Genomic DNA, 18,457 nt, shown 5'->3' with positions numbered 1-18,457 from the left:
GGGGCTTGAGTGACCCTGTTAAAACAAAAGTCTTATTTTATCATGACTTCGGGCCAATGACTTCCAACCTCATGCAGAGAAAAAGCCAAATTCCTTATGGTAGCCTCTAAGGACCTGCACAGTCTGGACTCTGCTCTCTCTCTGACCTTTTCTGCTGCTTTTTCCTTCGTTCTCAGTTTCTAGCCATTTCCTCTGCCTGGAATGTTCTTCCCCCAGACAGTCATATGGCTCAGCTCTTCCTTCAAGTCAGAGAGGCCTTTGTGCCACATTAGCTAAAACAGCACTCATTACTCTCTAGCATCCTCCCTAGATTTCATTTTTCTTCCTATGTCACTTCTCTTCCCCAAATGCATATGATCTTCTCAGAGGCTTTGTCTTTTCCTTAATTCCTAGTACAGTGCTTAGTACACAGCTAGGGGCCAGATAAATATATGTTGTGTAAAATAAAGAATAATGTAATTTTGCATTTCTAGAAAATCTTTATGTTTTCAGGGCACTATGTAAAGAAACTAAATTATATAAGGAAACTTAGAAGCTATGTTTTATTTTACAAATGATGAAACTAAGATCCATTCAGTAAGTTGTGCTAGAACTAGAATCTAGATCTCCCAACCCTCAATCCAGGGATCTTCTTATTCAGAGATCTGTTTTAGATCAGTTATTATCCTCACACTGCCAATGGGGAAACTCAGATGTAATACAGGAAGGGCCCTTACCAAACGGCATGTTATCTATTCACACTAGAAACCAGAATTCCCAGTTCCTACTAGTTATAATGCCTTTGACAGTTTACATTCTTGTCAGGGAGGAGTCAATAAAATTGTTACTTCAGTAGGTTGTTATTCTCATCTTTGCCTCCCCAACCTGACAGCATCTTCCACTTTGCATTTTACTCTATCTTTGTCTCTAGAGGTCAGAATGATTCTGTTGCTGTCTCAGTCAGTTCAGTCGCTCAGTCGCGTCCAACTCTGCGACCCCATGGACTGTAGCATGCCAGGCTTCCCTGTCCATCAGCAACTCCCAGAGCTTACTCAAACTCATGTCCATCCAGTCAGTGATGCCATCCAACCATCTCATCCTCTATCATCCCCTTCTCCTGCCTTCAATCTTTCCCAGCATCAGGGTCTTTTCAGGTGAGTCAGTTATTCACATCAGGTGGCCAGAGTATTGGTGTTTCAGCTTCAGCATCAGTCCTTCCAATGAACACTCAGGACTGATCTCCTTTAGGATGGACTGGTTTGATCTCCTTTCAGTCCAACAGACTCTCAGGAGTCTTCATCACCACAGTTCAAAAGCATCAATTCTTTGGCGCTCAGCTTTCTTTATAGTCCAACTCTCACATCCATACATGACCACTGGAAAAACCATAGCTTTGACTAGACAGACCTTTGTTGGCAAAGTAATGTCTCTGCTTTTTAATATTCTGTCTAGGTTGGTCATTGCTTTTCTTCCAAGGAGCAAGTGTCTTTAATTTCGTAACTGCAGTCACCTTCTGCATCTGATTTTATCACAGAAAATAAAGTCTGTCACTGTTTCCATTGTTTCCCCATCTATTTGCCATGAAGTGATGGGACTGGATGCTATGATCTTAGTTTTCTGAATGTTGAGTTTTAAGTCAGCTTTTTCACTCTCCTCTTCCACTTTTATCAAAAGGCTCTTTAGTTCTTCTTTGCTTTCTGCCATAGGGTGGTGTTATCTGCATATCTGAGGTTATTGATATTTCTCCCAGCAATCTTGATTCCAGCTTGTGCTTTATCCAGCTCAGTGTTTCACATGATGTACTCTGCATAGAAGTTAAATAAGCAGGGTGACAATATGCAGCCTTGATGTACTCCTTTCCCTATTTGGAACCAGTCAGTTGTTCCTTGTCCAGTTCTAACTGTTGCTTCTTTGACCTGCATACAGATTTCTCAGGAGGCAGGTGAGGTGGTCTGGTATTCCTATCTCTTTAAGAATTTTCCACAGTTTATTGTGATCCACACAGTCAAAGGCTTTGGCATAGTCAATAAAGCAGAAGTAGATGTTTCGCTTTTTCAGCGATCCAGTGGATGTTGGCAATTTGATCTCTTGTTCCTCTGCCTTTTCTAAATCCAGCTTGAACATCTGGAAGTTCTCAGTTCACGTACTGTTGAAGCCTGGCTTGGAGAATTTTGAGCATTACTTTGTTAGAGTGTGAGATGAGTGCAATTGTGTGGCAGTTTGAACATTCTTTGGCATTGCCCTTCTTTGGGATTGGAATGAAAACTGACCTTTTCCAGTCCTGTGGCCACTGCTGAGTTTTCCAAATTTGCTGGCATAATGAGGGCAGCACTTTCACAGCATCATCTTTTAGGATTTGAAATAGCTCAACTGGAATTCCATCACTTGCACTAGCTTTGTTCATAGTGATGCTTCCTAAGGCCCACTTGACTTTGCATTCCAGGATATCTGGCTCTAGGTGAGTGATCACACCATCGTGATTATCCAGGTTGTGAAGATCTTTTTTGTATAGTTCTTCTATGTATTCTTGCCACCTCTTCTTAATATCTTCTCTTCTGTTAAGTCCATACCATTTCTGTCCTTTTATTGTGCCCATCTTTGCATGAAATGTTCTCTTGGTATCTCTAATTTTCTTGGAGAGATCTCTAGTCTTTCCCATTCTGTTGTTTTCCTGTTATTGCTGCTATCTAAGCATTAATAAATAATCACTACTTTCAACCTAGACAGCGTATTAGAAAGCTTTAGAGACATTACTTTGCCAACAAAGGTCTGTCTGGTCAAAGCTATGGTTTTTCCGGTAATCATGTATTGATGTGAGAGTTGGACTGTAAAGAAAGCTGAACGCCGAAGAATTGACACTTTTGAACTGTGGTGTTGGAGAAGACTCTTGAGAGTCTCTTGGACTGCAAGGAGATCAAACCAGTCCATCCTAAAGGAAATCAGTCCTGAATATTCCCTGGAAGGCCTGATGCTGAAGCTGAAGTTCCAATACTTTGGCCACCTGATGCGAAGAACTTACTCATTTGAAAAGACCCTGATGCTGGGAAAGATTGAAGGCGGGAGGAGAAGGGGACGACAGAGGATGAGATGGTTGGATGGCATCACTGACTCAATGGACATGAGTTTGAGTAAACTCCGGGAGTTGGTGATGGACAGAGAGGCCTGGTGTGCTGCAGTCCATGGGGTTGCAAAGATTCGGACAAGACTGAGCGGCTGAACTGAACTTTTTCTTGTACTTCATCTTCTTTGACTTCCATAACAATGAGCTTGGGCTTCCCAGGTGGCACTAGTGGTAGAGAACCCTCCTGCCAGTGCAGAAGAGACATGGGTTCAATCCCTGGGTCAACCCCTCTAATATTCTTGACTGGAATCCCATGGACAGAGGAGTCTGTGGCCTACAGTCCTTGGGTACAAAGAATTGGACATGACTGAAGCGACTTAGCACACACACAACAATGTGCTTGGGGCTAGGCTGTGGCTTTGTTCAGTCTGCTCTAACAAAATCCCATAAACAGGGTGGCTTATTAACAACAGAAATTTATTTCTCACAGTTCTGGAGGCTGGAAGTCCAAGTTCAGGGTGCCAGCATGGTCAAATTCCAGTGCAGACACTCTTCCCAGTTGTAGACTGCCATTTTATCCTTGTATCCTCTCAAATGGCAAGAGAGGTCTCTAGGTCCTGTTTATAAGGGCACTAATTCCATTTATGAGAGCTCCACCTCGTGACCTAATTATTCCCCCTTAGCCCCACTTCCAAATACCGTTACAGTGAAGGTCAGGATTTCAACATATGAATTAGGTCGGGGTCGGTTGGGGGAGAGGGGCAGGGAACGGAATACATTCAGTCCATTGCAGGCTCCCTGGGCCTGAACAGAGGCCATGAATCCCCTCAATTCAGTTAAGCAAACCAGCATCAAGGAATCAGGTTTCATAGCTTGTTAGGTGACCTACATTCCAGGTTATTTTTTTTCCCTCTTTGAAACAACTGTGGTTTACTATCAGTTGTTTCAGGCACAATAAAGGGAAAGAGCAGCCTGAATATAAAATTTGTTTCTTTGTTTTGAACACAAAGCATTTCCTCCTTCTCTTTTTCTTTTTCCCAGTGTATGAACCTGGCTCTGTCCCTTGGGTTCAGTACAAATAAACGGAGCTGCTGAGGGAACAGGGTAAGCAAGCTGATTTTTGTAGTTACAGGCTGTTCCACATAACCCATTTACAAGGTCAGTAGGGACCACAGCTTACCAAAACAAAGAGGTATGTAATTTTAAATGAAGAACTCTAGATCGATCAGAAACAAGCAAAGACCTTCCAGGGTTTCTAAATGGTTTATAATCCTGACTGTATTGCAACAAAAAATTGCTGGAGGGTAAGGAAAAAAGAACACAGACTAGAGGATCAAAATATTACAGTGCTGTAAAAATAGAGTTCTGAGTACGGCCCATGTCTGTTAGAACTCTGTACCAGCCTCTTTCCTTCATTGCGTTCTTAAAACTGAATGGGATCATTACAGGTTTGGATGCTTTGGAGAAATAAACATGTAATTAAAGTTGTAGATATAAAAGTGGTTTCATATGGATGTTTTTAGAGAGAAGAACAGTGGTTAAGAAATGAGAGCCTTAAAACCAACCTCCTGAGGAAAGGCTGAGGATCCCAGCGAGGAAGACTGGACTGCAGGCAGCATGGGCCGGCATGTGCCTTTAGATAAGTTACTTCAACCCATGAGCCTCAATTTTCTCTTCTGTAAAGTAGAGGTAACAGTAGTTTCTACCTCATAACCTCATAGACTTATTGTGACAGGTAAACAAGTGAAGGTGTGTGAACTCTTTCTTCATCCTGAGGGTGGAAGCTGAGTGGAGACACTGGTCCTGGAGGTGGGATGCTGGGGTGGAGTGTGGCTAAACAGGAGTTGGGGACCTTTCTAATCGAAGAAATAAAAGCATTAGAAAAGAAGGTGTTGATTGGGATTGGAGGGGCTAAGAGGTGGTAACCCTTTTGTAATTCTGAAAGCTGAAATTGGGAGGAGAAGCCAAGCTGGGCTTCTGGGCTTTGGCTGGCTATGAGGAGAGCACTGAATCAAGCTCTGAGACCAAAAAAAAAAAAGTTCTTTTTTTTTTTTTTTTTTTTAAATATCAGAGTTCTAAAGAACTAAGAGAAATGTCCTGATTTGGACTAGAGTGGAAGTAGGGGCAATGGAAAATGTTTTAACAACCAGCTGGGAGTGGAGATGAGAGCCTAATTTGTAGTATTCACCAATTTCCACGATGTAAATACATCCATCATTGCTTATTTCAAGCTGCCAATGCGATGTCTAACTGGCTCACCAAATTTCTAAAAATGTAAATTGTTGGCTCTAGTGGGCTCTCTCACACACCAATGAGTAGGAGGATTAGTTTTACAAAAGAATCATATGGGGTTCAGATTAGGAAGCAGCCCACTGACTTGAAGTGGGAGAAACAGACACTGGAAAAGGCCAAATGCTTTCAGCCAAATTAAGCTAATTATGGGCTTCCCTGCTGGCTCCACAGTAAAGAATCTGCCTGCAGTGAAGGAGACCCGGGTTTGATCCCTGGGTTAGGAAGATTTCCCTGGAGAAAGGAATGACAACCCAGTCCAATATTCTTACCTGGAGAATTCCATGGACAGGGGGGCCTGGTGTGCTGTAGTCCATGGGGTCTCACACTGTCACTTCACTTTTTCACCTGAGTAACACCAGACTGTTTTACCTCTAAATTTCCCAACTGTGTACAATTTATGCAGTGATACTCCTTCGGAGAAGGCAGTGGCACCCCACTCCAGTACTCTTGCCTGGAAAATTCCATGGACAGAGGAGCCTGGTAGGCTGCAGGGTCACTAAGAGTTGGACACGATTGAGCGACTTCCCTTTCACTTTTCACTTTCATGTATTGGAGAAGGAAATGGCAACCCACTCCAGTGTTCTTGCCTGGAGAATCCCAGGGACGGGGGAGCCTGGTGGGCTGCCGTCTATGGGGTCACACAGAGTCAGACATGACTGAAGCAACTTAGTAGTAGTAGTAGTAGTACTCCTTCGAATTGAGGTACTACTGGACTAATTAGGTAGGAAAAAACAAGTACTTGGTGTACTTGAATGTGGCCCGCTCTGTGTCTTAGGAGGAGGTAAAAAGATACCAGGAAAGTGAAAGAGGAAAGATTATCCTAAGATTCACAGTCTCTGAGTAAACCCACCTACCATCTCAGCTGCTGGCAAGGAGGTACAGTCACAAGGAAAGAAGTTTCTCAGGGGCCTTTCCACTTTGGGCTGCCAGGGGCTTTTTAGGTACATGAGTAAATAAAATTATTAAATAAACATTGCTATAAATAGAAAAGAGTTCCAGACTCCAGGAAATGGCCTACTTACTGGAATAATAATGTAGATGATTAGAGAATGTGAGTAGTTCTTTTTAATTTTCAAGAGTATATTACCCGTCTATCCTGAAGGGACAGGGGAGGAGAATCATGGAAATGGTTTTTAATTACAGGAAAGATCAGAAAAAGCTTAAGAAGGATTGGCTCTGGGATATAAAGTGGGAATACAGGGGAAACACAACCTACTAAGTTGCTTCATTCGGTCACTGTGAGGAAACAACCCCCAAATACAGTACTTTTAGGGATTATAAGGCAGGTTCGAAAAAGCCATGTGATGTCTCAGTGGAAATAAAATGTGAACTTTCAGAAATGAAAGCCAGTCTTCTGGGGTAGTCTCACAGAATGGAGCTTGCATTTCACATAAAATCCTAATGGAAGAGAAGGCCAAAACCCTGCTCCCATCATGAGGGAGGAGAAATTCAAAAGAAAATATTTGCAGAGAACAGTAAGTGAAAGTTAAAGGATCCGAGGATTATTTTTCCCATGTTATCTAGAAGATAATGTCCTGCTCTTCTCTGTTTACAAGGGGTAAAGAGAAGAAGGGAAAAAAATGCTTCAAAATACATATATTTTATTGTATTATTATTTTATTCAGCGGGATCCCATGCCCCCTGCATTGGGAGCACAGAGTCTTAACCACTGGAGGGCCAGGCAAGCTCCAGGATTTTAAAAATGCTTATCATAAAGAAGGTGGCTGGACATAACTGAGAGGAGTCTTAGCTGTCCTTTGGAGGTCTTGAAAGTAGGACAGATTCTCTTTTTCTTATTATACTAGCCTTGCCTTAAGAAAAATTCAACAGATGACTTCTAGGACGTTCTTTGCTTGTGAACTAGTGCCAGTAGCAGGCTAATACGGGGCCAAGAAGTAAAAGAGGCAACTGCCGTTTTAGGGATTTGTTCTGGGTTCCACCTCTTGTGGTTCAGAGTAGATTGTTTCAAGTCTCAAGACCTTATTTCCCACAGTTCCAAATAAATATCCTTGTTAAAAACTTATTTTTGAAAACTTTTCCAAGGCACTGTACAGTTCAGTTCAGTCTCTCAGTCATGTCCGACTCTTTGTGACCCCATGGACTGCAGCTCGCCAGGCCTCTCTGTCCATCACCAACTCTCATCTCATCCTCTGTCGTCCCCTTCTCCTCCCGCCTTCAATCTTTCCCAGCATCAGGATCGTTTCAAATGAGCCAGTTCTTCACATCAGGTGGCCAAAGTATTGGAGTTTTAGCTTCAGCATCAATCCTTCCAATGAATATTCAGGACTGATTTCCTTTAGGATGGACTGGTTGGATTTCCTTGCTGTCCAAGGGACTCTCAAGAGTCTTCTCCAACATCACAGTTCAAAAGCATCAATTCTTCGGTGCTCTGGACATAGAACTGGACATAGAACAACAGACTGGTTCCAAATAGGAAAAGGAGTACGTCAAGGCTGTATATTGTCACCCTGCTTATTTAACTTCTATGCAGAGTACATCATGAGAAACACTGGGCTGGATGAAGCACAAGCTGGAATCAAGATTGCTGGGAGAAATATCAATAACCTCAGATATGCAGATGACACCACCCTTATGGCAGAAAGCAAAGAAGAACTAAAGAGCCTCTTGGTGAAAGTGAAAGTGGAAAGTGAAAAGTTGGCTTAAAACTCAACATTCAGAAAACAAAGATCATGGCATCCCATCACTTCAAGGCAAATAGATGGGGAAAAAATGGAAACAGTGGCTGACTTTATTTTTCCAGGCTCCAAAATCACTGCAGATGGTGACTGCAGCCATGAAATTAAGACACTTGCTCCTTGGAAGAAAAGTTATGACCAACCTAGACAGCGTATTAAAAAGCAGAGACATTACTTTGCCAACAAAGGTCCTTTTAGTCAAAGCTAGGTTTTTCCAATAGTTATGTATGGATGTGAGAGTTGGACTATAAAGAAAGCTGAGCGCCAAAGGCACAATTGGAATAGGAAATATTTTGTTCTAAATTGCTATATGAGCACAAAATATCTCTATACATTACCTGTAACATGTAATTTGTAACTGGACAAAAATAAGTTCTTCAGTATTACTGGTAGCCTAGCAGTTCAGTTCAGTTCAGTCACTCAGTCGTGTCCGACTCTTTGCGACCCCATAAATTGCAGTATGCCAGGCCTCCCTGTCCATCACTAACTCCCGGAGTTCACTCAAGACTCACGTCCATTGAGTCAGTGATGCCATCCAGCCATCTCATCCTCAGTCGTCCCCTTCTCCTTCTGCCCCCAATCCCTCCCAGCATCAGAGTCTTTTCCAGTGAGTCAAGTCTTCGCACAAGGTAGCCAAAGTACTGGAGTTTCAGCTTTAGCATCATTCCCTCCAAAGAAATCCCAGGGCTGATCTCCTTCAGAATGGACTGGTTGGATCTCCTTGCATTCCAAGGGACTCTCAAAAGTCTTCTCCAACACCACAGTTCAAAAGCATCAATTCTTTGGTGCTCAGCTTTCTTCACAGTCCAACTCTCACATCCATACATGACCACTGGAAAAACCGTAGCCTTGACTGAAGTGCTGAACACCTACTCCAGCTCAAAGTGATGGGACCAGATGCCATGATCTTCGTTTTCTGAATGTTGAGTTTTAAGCCAACTTTTTCTCTCTCCACTTTCACTTTCACCACGTGGCTCTTTAGTTCTTCTTTGCTTTCTGCCATAAGGGTGGTGTCATCTGCATATCTGAGGTTATTGATATTTCTCCCGGCAATCTTGATTCCAGCTTGTGCTTCTTCCAGCCCACATTTCTCATGATGTACTCTGCATATAAGTTAAATAAGCAGGGTGACAATATACAGCCTTGACATACTCCTTTTCCTATTTGGAACCAGTCTGTTGTTTCATGTCCAGTTCTAGCTGTTGCTTCCTGACCTGCATACAGGTTTCTCAAGAGGTAGGTCAGGTGGTCTGGTATTCCCATCTCTTTCAGAATTTTCCACAGTTTATCGTGATCCACACAGTCAAAGGCTTTGGCATAGTCAATAAAGCAGAAATAGATGTTTTTCTGGAACTATCTTGCTTTTCCATGATCCAGAGGATGTTGGCAATTTGATCTCTGGTTCCTCTGCCTTTTCTAAAACCAGCTTGAACATCTGGAAGTTCATGGTTCACATATTGCTGAAGCCTGGCTTGGAGAATTTTGAGCATTACTTTACTAGTGTGTGAGATGAGTGCAATTGTGCAGTAGTTTGAGCATTCTTTGGCATTGCCTTTCTTTGGGATTGGAATGAAAACTGACCTTTTCCAGTCCTGTGGCCACTGCTGAGTTTTCCAAATTTCCTGGCATATTGAGTGCAGCACTTTCACAGCGTCATCTTTCAGGATTTGAAATAGCTCAACCATCCCCATGGAAAAGAAATGCAAAAAAGCAAAATGGCTGTCTGAGGAGGCCTTACAAATAGCTGTGAAAAGAAGAGAACCGAAAAGCAAAGGAGAAAAGGAGGAAAGATATAAGCATCTGAATGCAGAGTTCCAAAGAATAGCAAGAAGAGATAAGAAAGCCTTCCTCAGCGATCAATGCTAAGAAATAGAGGCAAACAACAAAATGGGAAAGACTAGAGATCTCTCCAAGAAAATTAGAGACACCAATGGAATATTTCATGCAAAGATGGGCTTGATAAAAGACAGAAATGGTATGGACCTAACAGAAGCAGAAGATATTAAGAAGAGGTGGCAAGAATACACAGAAAAACTGTACAAAAAAGATCTTCACGACCAAGATAATCATGATGGTGTGATCACTCACCTAGAGCCAGACATCCTGGAATATGAAGTCAAGTGGGCCTTAGAAAGCATCACTACAAACAAAGCCAGTGGAGATGATGGAATTCCAGTTGAGCCTAGCAGAGACAACACTAAAAAACCCAAGATTTGGTTTTATCTGAATTCACTTCTCTTTACTATATGTGGATCCTATATATGGTGACATAAAGCCCAGGCTTCCCTGAGCTGGAGTAGGTGTTCAGCACTTTTTTCCCTAAAGCATTGTAAGACTCCAACCAACGTCCAATGTATAAGAATGTATCTAATGTACTGGTGATTCCAAGAAGACCCTGACTGAAGCATGTTTTCAACTTTGCTCATTTTTGTACAACTCACATGTACAGCAGAAGTCTCACATCAGAGTATTTCAGAATATTAGGGCTGGAAGAGGTCTTAGAGATGATCCTGTCCATGGCCCTCGTACTGCACACACAAAGCCTGGGGTCCAAGGAGGAGGAGTCCCTGTCCAAAGTTATAGTGCCAAAAATGGCAGAATACTGGCTCTCTGTTAATAACTCAATATGTTTGTGATCAATTCTGGAAACTGTCAGCTAGAAAGTAAGCCTTTCCTCACTCAGTAATTTTTAGACCCATAAAGACCTGTTTACATAAAGGTTAAAATTTTAACTGTCCACGCAGGAAAAAAGATTCCCCATCCCTCCAAAAATAAAATCCATCAGGGGGCAAAAAACTTAAATGTGAATCCCAACTTAAATATGGATGCTTAAACTAATTTTCAAATGCAAGAAGATGCAGCTTCATCTCTGGATTTGTCTGCCACCACCACCACCTTAGTACCACTTGGTGCTTTACTGGGTGTATGTACTCTGTATTATGTATCTCAATTAGTCCCTACAACAGTGTATCGACCTATTAGTTATACATTATCCCCATTTTATAAGGGAGGTAATTCAGAGATATTAAGAAATTTGCTGAAGCACAATTTGCTAGAAAGCAAAAAATGCCAGAATCCAAAACAAGGTAATCAGGACTATAAAGGCCTTAAAGATAGTGTGATTCCTCAGGGGCAATCTGCTTGAATGTCAGGAGGTAGGGAGTTAGAGGAAGAAAAATAAAAGTATTTTGTTAATGAATCATATGAAAACAGAATCTAAAAATAGAATGCCTATTAATTTTTTAAAAACTTTTTATTTTGTATTGGGGTATAGCCAGTTAACAAACAATGTTCTGATAGTTTCAGGTGAACAGGGAAGGGACTCAGCCATACATATACATGTATCCATTCTCCCCCAAACTAAATGTCTATTATTTTTCAATCACCACACTGAACTATTCCCATCCAGGTTACTAGTGACCTCGGTGTGGCTAAATCCTTGGTCATTTTTGAGTTCTCATCTTGTTTGGCCTACTGGTAGCATATGACACTGCTGATCATTCCTTCCTTAGTTTCCAGGACTTCACACTCTCAGGTTTCCTCCTAACTCATTGACTGTTCCTTCTCAGTGTCCTTCATGGGATCTGCCTCCCCTCCCAGAGCTCAATCCTTGGTCCTCTTCTCTCCTCTTTCTATACTCATTTCCTTAGCGATCTCGCCCCATGTCATGCCTTTAGGACGGCACTTAGATGTATATCTCTACCCAGATCTCTCTCCCCTGAGATCCAGACTCTCACATCTAGCTATGTCCTGAGCACCTCCACCTCGACATGGACATCTCAACGTCTGGATTCAACATCCCCAAAGACAACCCCCTGATAACATCCCCTTCCAAGCCTGCCCCATTCCCAACATTTTGCATCTGTTGATGGCAAAATCATCTCTTACTCATTCAGGCTAAAAGTCCTGGAGAAATGCTTGGCTTTTCTCCCCCCTCATATGTGAGCCTTCAGGAAATCATTTTGGCCCTCTCTTCAGAATGTAACCAACTGTAACCACTTTCTGCCACTTCCTCTACTACCACTCTGGTCTGAGTTTCCATTATCTCTCAAAGGGTATTGCAGTAAGTTATCATCCTGCTTCTCCCTGTGCCCTCCTATAATCTGTTCTCAACACACCAGAGGGATCTTAAAAAAAAGGTAGTCAGGTCATGTCACCACTGTTTTGGACCCTACATTGGCTCCCTGTGTCAGGGTTAAAACCATGGGACCTTTTTTTTCTTGGTTTGTTGCTTTATGTACTGAATAGCAAAATCAATCAGCCATGCCTATGCATATATCCCTCTGTTTTGGACTTCCTTCTCATTAGGGTCACCACAGTGCATTAAATAAGAGTTTCCTGTGTGTTGAGGTCCTTTAATGGACCAGAACCTGGTGGTCCGGAGTCGACGATAAGAAAGTAAAGGAGAGAAAGAGGCTGATATTCCTTGGTTTACACCAAAAGCCAATAAAGCCCCTGCACGGGGCTTGCTCTGTTTACGAAGGCCTCAGGTGCCCTCTCAATGGAGTGAAGCTCTCGAGAGGATCTTAGAAGCCCAGGCAGGAAAGTGAACTCAGAGAGCCTCTTTGCTCCAGGGGATCAGCCTGAAAAAGAGGGAGGGAGAGAGAGAAAGACACGGGAACCAGAGCTCTGATGGAGCAAAGGTGTTTTATTCAACATTGTGTAGGTATTTATACTGTCTTACAAGAGAGCTATTTTCAGCAGAGATAAAATCAAAACTTAAAAGTTATCAAGAAAACATGAGCTCATCCATATGAAAGAGAGAGTTGTAAATAACCACTTTTACCATATGGTTCATAAAAAGAAAGAGGGTACTTATCACTGTATAGAAAAACTAACGAAGGAAATGCCTGGATTCCTCAGTCCCTGGAGAGTCTTGCCTCTCCTCTTAATTTGGGAATATTCAGGAATTAATAAGGAACAAAGAATTCCTGATGGTTCCAAAACAGCACACAGGAAAGCCCCTGTTAAATACTTCCTGACACCTGTGCTATACAGTATGTCCTCATTGGTTCCCTATTTTATTCATAGTATCAATAGTGTATATGTGTCAATCCCAATCTCCCAGTTCCTCTCACCTCGCCCCCTTTTCCCTTTTAGTTCAGTTCAGTTGCTCAGTTGTGTCCGACTCTTTGCGACCCCATAAATCGCAGCACACCAGGCCTCCCTGTCCATCACTAACTCCCGGAGTTCACTCAAGACTCACGTCCATCGAGTCAGTGATGCCATCCAGCCATCTCATCCTCTGTCATCCCCTTCTCCTCCTGCCCCCAATCCCTCCCAGCATCAGGGTCTTTTCCAATGACTCAACTCTTCGCATGAGGTGGCCAAAGTACTGGAGTTTCAGCTTTAGCATCATTCCTTCCAAGGAAATCCCAGGGCTGATCTTCAGAATGGACTGGTTGGATCTCCTTGCATTCCAAGGGACTCTCAAGAGTCTTCTCCAACACCACAGTTCAGAAGCATCAGTTCTTCGGCACTCAGCTTTCTTCACAGTCCAACTCTCACATCCATACATGACTACTGGAAAAACCATAGCCTTGACTAGATGGACCTTAGTCAGCAAAGTAATGTCTCTGCTTTTGAATATGCTATCTAGGTTGATCATAGCTTTCCTTCCAAGGAGCACGTGTCTTTTAATTTCATGGCTGCAGTCACCATCTGCAGTGATTTTGGAGCCCCCCAAAACAAAGTCTGACACTGTTTCCACTGTTTCCCCATCTATTTCCCATGAACTGATGGGACCAGATGCCATGATCTTCGTTTTCTGAATGTTGAGCTTAAGCCAACTTTTTCACTCTCCTCTTTCACTTTCATCAAGAGGCTTTTTAGTTCCTCTTCACTTTCTGCCGTAAGGGTGGTGTCATCTGCGTATCTGAGGTTATTGATATTTCTCCCGGCAATCTTGATTCCAGCTTGTGCTTCTTCCAGTCCAGCGTTTCTCATGATGTACTCTGCATATAAGTTAAATAAGCAGGGTGACAATATACAGCCTTGACGTACTCCTTTTCCTATTTGGAACCAGTCTGTTGTTCCATGTCCAGTTCTAACTGTTGCTTCCTGACCTGCATACAGATTTTTCAAGAGGCAGGTCAGGTGGTCTGGTATTCCCATTTCTCTCAGAATTTTCCACAGTTTATTGTGATCCACACAGTCATTTTATTCTCTGTCTCTGTCTCTATTTCTGCTTTGCAAATAAGATCATCTATACCATTTTTTCTAGATTCCACATTCTCTTCTGTTCAATCCCTCAGTTGTGTCTAACTCTTTGCAACCCCATGGACTGCAGCACACCCAGGCTTCTCTGTCTATCACCAACTCCCAGAGCTTACTCAAACTCATGTCCATTGAGTGAATGATACAATCCAACCATCTCATCCTCTGTTGTCCCCTTTTCCGCCTGCCTTCAATCTTTCCCAGCATCAGGTCTTTTCCAATGAGTCAGTTCTTCACATCAGGTGGCCAAAGTATCAGAACTTCAGCTTCAGCATCAGCCCTTCCAATGAATATTCAGGACTGATTTCCTTCAGGATTGACTGATTTGATCTCCTTGCAGTCCAAGAGTGTCTCAAGAGTCTTCTCCCAACACCACAGTTCAGAAGCATCAGTTCTTTGGTGCTCAGCTTTCTCTATGGTCCAACTCTCACATCCACACACGACTCCTGGAAAAACCATAGCTTTGGCTAGATGGACCTTTGTTGGCAAAGTAATGTCTCTGCTTTTTAATATGCTATCTAGGTTGGTCATAGCTTTTCTTCCAAGGAGCAAGCGTCTTTTAATTTCATGGCTGCAGTCACCATCTGCAGTGATTTTGAAGCCTAAGAAAATTAAGTCTGTCACTGTCTCCATTATTTCCCCATCTATTTGCCATGAAGTGGTAGGACTGGATGCCATGATCCTTGTTTTTTAAATATTGAGTTTTAAGCTAGCTTTTTCACTCTCCTCATATATGTGTTACTATACAATCCCTGGTGGCTCAGATGGCAAAGGGTCTGCCTACAATGTGGGAGACCTGAGTTCAATCCTTGGGTTGGGAAGATCCCCTGGGAAAGGAAATGGCAACCCCCTCAAGTACTCTTGCCTGGAAAATCCCGTGGAGGGAGGATCCTGGTAGGCTACAGTCCATGGGGTTGCAAAGAGTCAGACATGACTGAATGACTTCACTTTCACTTTATACAATGTTTATATTTCTCTTACACTTACTTCACTCTCTATGGCACTCTCTCTAGAACCTCAGGACTTTGTAGAAGCTCTTATATGAAGCCACAAGAGCTGGCTTCCATTGCCTCTCTAACCCTCACCTCCTACTGTTCATCTCTTCCAGTCAAGATGGCCTCCTGCTCTCCTTCCAGGAACACTGAACTCTCACCCTTACCTGGGGGACCTTGGCTCCAGCTTCTCAGTATTCTGGCACTGCTCTTCTCCCAGGGTCCTGACTAGCCCCTCAGGACCGTCAGCTCTGTTCACATCTTACTTAACGTTAAGGCTAACGTTGACCATCTTGCTTACATTGCAGCCTCCTCCCACACTCTCCCCTCCCAGCACCCGCATTCCACTTTACTTTGCTCTGTTCTTCTATAGTTTACTTATGTTCATTGTTTATCTTTCTTCCCTATCCTGCTCTAGAACATTCACTCCATGACAGAGAGACCTGTTTTGTTCACATACTTATTTCCAAGCACCTAGAAACTCTGCTAAATATATATTTGTGGAATGAATTTAAAAATGGGAAAGCACTACTAATTAAGACTAAACTATCTAACAAGACTAAAGTGCTAGTTATTCCAGATTTCAGAATACCTTGCCACACAATAGGTGCTCAATAAGCATTTGATGAATGAAGGAATCATGTACTGTAATTTGAAAAGGAATCTCAGCACACATTTCCACAGCATCCATTTTGTGTGTATGAGTTGGAGTGTATCTTGAGTTCTACCTATTCAGTATCTGAAACTCATTTTGCCGTTTTCTACTTCAGGAAAAAGTCCTTTAACATATTCTTCTACTATTCAGTAGAATATTTCTTTTTTAAATTGAAGTACAGTTGATTTACAATGCTGTGTTAGTTTCAGGTGTAAAGTGATTCAGTTTTATATATATATATATATATATTTCAGATTGTTTTCCCTTACAGGCTATTGCAACATATTGAGTATAATTCCCTGTACTGTATAGTAGGTCCTTGTTGATTATCCATTTTGTACATAGTTAAAGTGTTAGTCTCTCAGTCCTGTCCGACTCTTTGCCACCCCATGGACTGTAGCCCACCAGGCTCTTCTGTCCGTGGAACTCTCCAGGCAAGAATCCTAGAGTGGGTAGCCATTCCCTTCTCCAGGGGATCTTCCCAACCCAGGGATCAAACCCAGGTCTCCTGTATTGCAGGCAGATTCTTTACCGTAGTGTGTATATATTAATCCCAAACTTCTAATTTGTCCTTTCTCTCCCTTCCCCTTATGCAACCATAAGTTTGTTTTCTATGTCTGTGTCTGAGTATTTCCATGAATTCTATCACTCAGAGGTGGCTGAGGAATTTAAGAATTAGGATGACATGATGAAAGCATTGCAGGAAGGGGAACCCCCTCCAGCAGTCTAACACTGAGAAATGAATCATCCAAGGAGACACACGTACTTATTATTGAAAGGTAGGGTCTGGCTGCTCACTGCCCAAAAGTCAATAAACAGGCCTGGTCGGTGGAAAGGAAAGTTTGCTTTATTTCAGATGCCGGCAACTGGGGGTTGGGGGGAGGGGGTGTGGGGCGACGTCTGTCCAAAGGCTGATTCTGCCCCCTGACAAGCAGGGGAGAAGCTTTTATACACAGAGTAGGGAGGGGGGTTGGCTACATACAGAAACAGCCTAGTCAGCTCTGACAATCATCTTCAGATTGGTCATTGCTAGTCTGACTAGCATCATCTTGATTGTTTTAGGTACAGTTAATCTTCAGTTCCAGAGTCTGTCTGTTCCCATTTGTTTGAGAACACTTCTTGGAATTGTGGCAGCTCATGTCCTGGTCCAGTCCAGTCATCATGCAGTTAACTTTTCCACCTGGGGTTTCAGTATCTGTAAGACAGCTCACAGAATATGGCTCAGAATATTACCTGTAATCCTTGAGAAGGAACTAAAGGTCCTTGACTATGCTTAGTGACTACATTATTATTATTTGATCTCCTTTGACTGTTTTCCTATGTTTCTGCATTTCTCACTTCTCTGATGAAACGTATTCTTTGCTAAAGTTTTCCACAGACAGCAGGCAGGCAGAGGACATGGCTGGGGGGAAGGACCATAGGGTCATGCTGTTTCATGCTGATAGAGCAAGAGATTTTACTGAGAAGGGGTGCCTGGGCAGAGAGCGGGAGGGTAAGGGAGCCCAGGAGGTCTGCTCTGACACATGGCTCACAGCCCGGATTTTATAGTAATGGGATTAGTTTTTGACTCAGGGTCCTTCCTGGTGGTGCGCACATCACACAGTCAGGATGGATTCCAGCAAGGAGGATCCTGGGAGGTTGGTAGGACAGGAGGCATCTCCTTTTGAACTTTCCTGAATTCCACCCCCTCCTTATGGGGGCTCCTTAGTTTCCTGTTCCTTACCAGGACCTCCTGTGGTAAAGTAATTCACATGAATGGTTACTATGGTTTCTGGCCAGGATGGGCGGTTCCCTTAACACCTCCCCAACTCAGACAGTGCATACTCAAGATGCTTCTTGGTAATCAGGGCAGAGGTCTCTTTCTTCTGTAATTAACTGACCTGGGGCTTTCCAGGTGACCCAGTTGGGAAAGAATCAGCCTGCAATGTGGGAGACCCAGGTTCTATCTCTGGGTGGGAAAAATCCCCAAGAGAAGTAAATGGCAACCCACTCCAGTAATTTTGCTTGGAAAATCCCATGGATGAAGGAGCCTAGGGGCTACAGTCCATTGGGTCACAAATGGACTTTATTTCTACTTTATTTGTAGAAAACAGAAAAAAGTTTCCCAGGCCTTCCTTGAGTGACAAAGAGCAAGCCCAAGCAGTTACTGATTAGGACACAGGACTCCTGGTTCTTCCTGAAGCCATAAAGATAACAACCTGATGCATTATCTTTGAGTGGTTCTACAAAAACTAAGGCACCCCCACCCAGGAGGATGCAACTATAAGTCCACCACAAGCATACAGACTCCAGACCGGTAGGAACCAAAAGGTTGAGATTCTGGAAACACCACCTTGTTACCTCACCACCAAACAACGAGAAGGTCCGGGAGCTGATCAAGCAATCTATGACCCATTTGGAAAACAGTAATGCTGAAAGTGATTGGAGGGTTCAGGTCTTTTGTACACCCAACATCTATTCTTGCTTTTAGCCTTTGCAATAAATCTTTCTCTGCTCCACACTCCCAAGTTCAGATTATCTGGCTTCAGTGTGCCAGGGACACAGGAACTTGGGTTCCATAACAAAG

General features: G+C 42.9%; 1 protein-coding gene across 2 annotated transcripts in view; it reads left to right on the top strand.

Moving 5' to 3' along the window:
- The window catches only part of LOC120861271 (tubulin alpha-1C chain), a 57,340-nt gene that overhangs the window by 24,262 nt on the left and 14,621 nt on the right, over positions 1 to 18,457 (top strand). The window contains exon 3 of one of the 2 annotated variants that reach the window (XM_040236897.1): positions 4,082 to 4,144. The exons of the other annotated variant lie outside the window; for it this stretch is intronic. The gene's annotated coding sequence lies outside the window, so the exon portion shown is untranslated. The remainder of the gene's footprint in view (positions 1 to 4,081; positions 4,145 to 18,457) is intronic. 2 annotated transcript variants of the gene reach the window in all.

The sequence above is a fragment of the Oryx dammah genome, unplaced genomic scaffold (assembly GCF_014754425.2).
Source record: "Oryx dammah isolate SB20612 unplaced genomic scaffold, SCBI_Odam_1.1 HiC_scaffold_11232, whole genome shotgun sequence".
Classification (NCBI taxonomy): Eukaryota; Metazoa; Chordata; class Mammalia; order Artiodactyla; family Bovidae; genus Oryx; species Oryx dammah.
The sequence above is the reverse complement of the archived record's forward strand: the minus strand, read 5'-3'. Positions and strand labels throughout refer to the sequence as shown.